Source organism: Schistocerca americana, unplaced genomic scaffold (genome assembly GCF_021461395.2).
Source record: "Schistocerca americana isolate TAMUIC-IGC-003095 unplaced genomic scaffold, iqSchAmer2.1 HiC_scaffold_77, whole genome shotgun sequence".
In the NCBI taxonomy this organism is placed as follows: Eukaryota; Metazoa; Arthropoda; class Insecta; order Orthoptera; family Acrididae; genus Schistocerca; species Schistocerca americana.
The window spans coordinates 482,501-487,500 of NW_025726533.1; the positions used below are offsets into that span (position 1 = coordinate 482,501).

The following is a 5,000-nucleotide window of genomic DNA, read 5'->3' on the forward strand; positions in this document are numbered from 1 at the left end:
TAACCTATGTCGTACCGTAACCTAACCTATGTCGTACCGTAACCTAACCTATGTCGTACCGTAACCTAACCTATGTCGTACCGTAACCTAACCTATGTCGTACCGTAACCTAACCTATGTCGTACCGTAACCTAACCTATGTCGTACCGTAACCTAACCTATGTCGTACCGTAACCTAACCTATGTCGTACCGTAACCTAACCTATGTCGTACCGTAACCTAACCTATGTCGTACCGTAACCTAACCTATGTCGTACCGTAACCTAACCTATGTCGTACCGTAACCTAACCTATGTCGTACCGTAACCTAACCTATGTCGTACCGTAACCTAACCTATGTCGTACCGTAACCTAACCTATGTCGTACCGTAACCTAACCTATGTCGTACCGTAACCTAACCTATGTCGTACCGTAACCTAACCTATGTCGTACCGTAACCTAACCTATGTCGTACCTTAACCTAACCTATGTCGTACCTTAACCTAACCTATGTCGTACCTTAACCTAACCTATGTCGTACCTTAACCTAACCTGTATTGCGCCTTAACCTAACCTGTATTGCGCCTTAACCTAACCTGTATTGCGCCTTAACCTAACCTGTATTGCGCCTTAACCTAACCTGTATTGCGCCTTAACCTAACCTGTATTGCGCCTTAACCTAACCTGTATTGCGCCTTAACCTAACCTGTATTGCGCCTTAACCTAACCTGTATTGCGCCTTAACCTAACCTGTATTGCGCCTTAACCTAACCTGTATTGCGCCTTAACCTAACCTGTATTGCGCCTTAACCTAACCTGTATTGCGCCTTAACCTAACCTGTATTGCGCCTTAACCTAACCTGTATTGCGCCTTAACCTAACCTGTATTGCGCCTTAACCTAACCTGTATTGCGCCTTAACCTAACCTGTATTGCGCCTTAACCTAACCTGTATTGCGCCTTAACCTAACCTGTATTGCGCCTTAACCTAACCTGTATTGCGCCTTAACCTAACCTGTATTGCGCCTTAACCTAACCTGTATGGCGCCTTAACCTAACCTGTATGGCGCCTTAACGTAACCTGTATTGCGCCTTAACGTAACCTGTATTGCGCCTTAACGTAACCTATATTGCGCCTTAACCTAACCTATATTGCGCCTTAACGTAACCTATATTGCGCCTTAACGTAACCTATATTGCGCCTTAACCTAACCTATATTGCGCCTTAACCTAACCTATATTGCGCCTTAACCTAACCTATATTGCGCCTTAACCTAACCTATATTGCGCCTTAACCTAACCTATATAGCGCCTTAACGTAACCTATATTGCGCCTTAACCTAACCTATATTGCGCCTTAACCTAACCTATATTGCGCCTTAACCTAACCTATATTGCGCCTTAACGTAACCTATATTGCGCCTTAACGTAACCTATATTGCGCCTTAACGTAACCTATATTGCGCCTTAACCTAACCTATATTGCGCCTTAACCTAACCTATATTGCGCCTTAACCTAACCTATATTGCGCCTTAACGTAACCTATATTGCGCCTTAACGTAACCTATATTGCGCCTTAACGTAACCTATATTGCGCCTTAACGTAACCTATATTGCGCCTTAACGTAACCTATATTGCGCCTTAACGTAACCTATATTGCGCCTTAACGTAACCTATATTGCGCCTTAACGTAACCTATATTGCGCCTTAACCTAACCTATATTGCGCCTTAACGTAACCTATATTGCGCCTTAATGTAACCTATATTGCGCCTTAATGTAACCTATATTGCGCCTTAATGTAACCTATATTGCGCCTTAATGTAACCTACGTTGCGCCTTAACGTAACCTACGTTGCGCCTTAACGTAACCTACGTTGCGCCTTAACGTAACCTACGTTGCGCCTTAACGTAACCTACGTTGCGCCGTAACGTAACCCACGTTGCGCCGTAACGCAACCCACGTTGCGCCGTAACGTAACCCACGTTGCGCCGTAACGTAACACACGTTGGGCCTTAACGCAACACACGTTGGGCCTTAACCCAACACACGTTGGGCCTTAACCCAACACACGTTGGGCCTTAACCCAACACACGTTGGGCCTTAACCCAACACACGTTGGGCCTTAACCCAACACACGTTGGGCCTTAACCCAACACACGTTGGGCCTTAACCCAACACACGTTGGGCCTTAACCCAACACACGTTGGGCCTTAACCCAACACACGTTGGGCCTTAACCCAACACACGTTGGGCCTTAACCTGCTCTGTAATTGTCATACGACGCGTTAAATTAGTGTAGTGTTGCCTAACTGCAACCCCCGCAATATAGTTTGCTACTCGCACTGCCCGGTCCCCAGTGTATCGCTTCATGTTAAACACCTTGCAGCTATACACTGTAATGTGGATGGCAGCAGGACGTACATGCTCAATGCCCTTTGCAGTTGTTCATTGGCATTTGCAGTTGTTCATTGGCATTTGCATGGCGAAGCACTTAGCCTACGCTGTGGTACGGCCTGTGTCAACTGTCCGCTGATGTTGTACGTCCAAATCACACACTGTACTGCACATTGGTCCTCATGTACTGAATGATACATCGTGGTACATGTGACCGTACAACGACTGCGCCAACAACGGCGAACCATGCGGTCCAAATGTTGTGCACTCAGCTACGTGTCGTCTCCCTATAAGAGCTGGATTGCAGTGTGGTATGCCCTGGATGGCGATCAGCATGAGCCGTCTGTTGATGTAGTGGCGCGTGTTGTCAGACGTAGTCGTCTCTTCTCACACACCGTGATAGCATGGTGCACTGCGTTCCACATCTGCGACATGCGACAGAGGCCGGTTGACAGTCGTTCGCGCAATGGACATCGCATACGTACGGGGGCCACCTTCCACGTGTTCGCGAAGCGTGCACATGTTGTTGCGTGTATGTGGGCAGACATAGTGTGTCGTGACACCTGACACAGGCATGCAACAATCGTTGAATTTGCAAATGGCGATGGACGCCTACGTTTGCTGGTGACGTTACGCAAATGAACAACTGGTAAACCGTTGTGGTGCGGTTGTTCTCGCTAGAGGTGAATCAGTGATGGCGACGATCGGTTGAGCTACCAACCGGTTGTTCCAGCGATACCCACCATGCCCACGAACGTGAATGGCATCTGGGTGTGAAGCGATACGCGGCGGTGGCTGGGTGGGACCGTCCCCGGCCGGTGAGGGGGGGCCTCCCGGCGTGCTGGCCGCGCGGTGCGTGGGCGCACGCGCTACAGCCGGCTGGTGGGGGCGGCCAGTGGCAGGCGCGCCGGCCGACGGAGGCGGCAGGCGGCGCAGCTGCGCGCCGGCGCACCCTGCACGCGGCGCCGTGCGGCCAAAGTAGGTCCTCGCGGGCCCGGTGCGAAGCGCGGTGGACATCTGCAGTGTGCTGGTCCGATTGAGGACTGTGTGCGCTGAGGATGCGCCGCCGCCCGGCGCTCGGCGCCGCGACGCCGTCTGCTGCTCGGTCGCCTCTGCGGTTCTCGCAGGTGGTTTGTATCGCAGCTGTGCGGACGTGTTGGCGCGTGCGCTGTGCTGGGAGAGTTCGCTTCGGCACCCAAGTGGGGCTTTTGTCCTTCTGTGGCGCTGGCGTTGGAGCTGCCGGTCACCGTAGGTGGCGCGTGTTGTCTCCCGCCGGCAATGCCACGACAGCACGCTCCCGGGCCTCTGTCGGCAGCGGCAAGCTCAGTTGGGAGCACGGGTGGTCGCACCTAAAGCGTCTACTCGCCAAACTCCGGGCGATTGCGCCTCTCTCGAACCCGACCAAGTACTTAGGACGGCGCTGCGCGCCGCCGGGACCTGAGAGGGTTTCGAGGTGTATGGTGCAGGGGAGCTCAGCCTCCTCCTGTTTGCAGAATAATTGAGCGGACGCTTGCGTGTTCGCGCGGGCCCCCGGGACACACTCCCGGGCGGCCGGCTGCTCAGCTCTAGTTGACGCAGCTCCCTGGTTGATCCTGCCAGTAGTCATATGCTTGTCTCAAAGATTAAGCCATGCATGTCTCAGTACAAGCCGCATTAAGGTGAAACCGCGAATGGCTCATTAAATCAGTTATGGTTCCTTAGATCGTACCCACGTTACTTGGATAACTGTGGTAATTCTAGAGCTAATACATGCAAACAGAGTCCCGACCAGAGATGGAAGGGACGCTTTTATTAGATCAAAACCAATCGGTCGGCTCGTCCGGTCCGTTTGCCTTGGTGACTCTGAATAACTTTGGGCTGATCGCACGGTCCTCGTACCGGCGACGCATCTTTCAAATGTCTGCCTTATCAACTGTCGATGGTAGGTTCTGCGCCTACCATGGTTGTAACGGGTAACGGGGAATCAGGGTTCGATTCCGGAGAGGGAGCCTGAGAAACGGCTACCACATCCAAGGAAGGCAGCAGGCGCGCAAATTACCCACTCCCGGCACGGGGAGGTAGTGACGAAAAATAACGATACGGGACTCATCCGAGGCCCCGTAATCGGAATGAGTACACTTTAAATCCTTTAACGAGTATCTATTGGAGGGCAAGTCTGGTGCCAGCAGCCGCGGTAATTCCAGCTCCAATAGCGTATATTAAAGTTGTTGCGGTTAAAAAGCTCGTAGTTGGATTTGTGTCCCACGCTGTTGGTTCACCGCCCGTCGGTGTTTAACTGGCATGTATCGTGGGACGTCCTGCCGGTGGGGCGAGCTGAAGGCGTGCGACGCGCCTCGTGCGTGCTCGTGCGTCCCGAGGCGGACCCCGTTGCAATCCTACCAGGGTGCTCTTGAGTGAGTGTCTCGGTGGGCCGGCACGTTTACTTTGAACAAATTAGAGTGCTTAAAGCAGGCAAGCCCGCCTGAATACTGTGTGCATGGAATAATGGAATAGGACCTCGGTTCTATTTTGTTGGTTTTCGGAACCCGAGGTAATGATTAATAGGGACAGGCGGGGGCATTCGTATTGCGACGTTAGAGGTGAAATTCTTGGATCGTCGCAAGACGAACAGAAGCGAAAGCA

General features: G+C 51.9%; 1 non-coding gene across 1 annotated transcript in view; it reads left to right on the forward strand.

The window, feature by feature from the left end:
* The first annotated feature begins 3,957 nt into the window (after positions 1–3,957).
* The window catches only part of LOC124590597, a 1,910-nt gene continuing 867 nt past the window's right edge, over positions 3,958–5,000 (forward strand). The window contains exon 1 of the ribosomal RNA XR_006976655.1: positions 3,958–5,000. This exon is cut by the window's right edge and continues 867 nt beyond it. This is a non-coding gene — a ribosomal RNA (small subunit ribosomal RNA).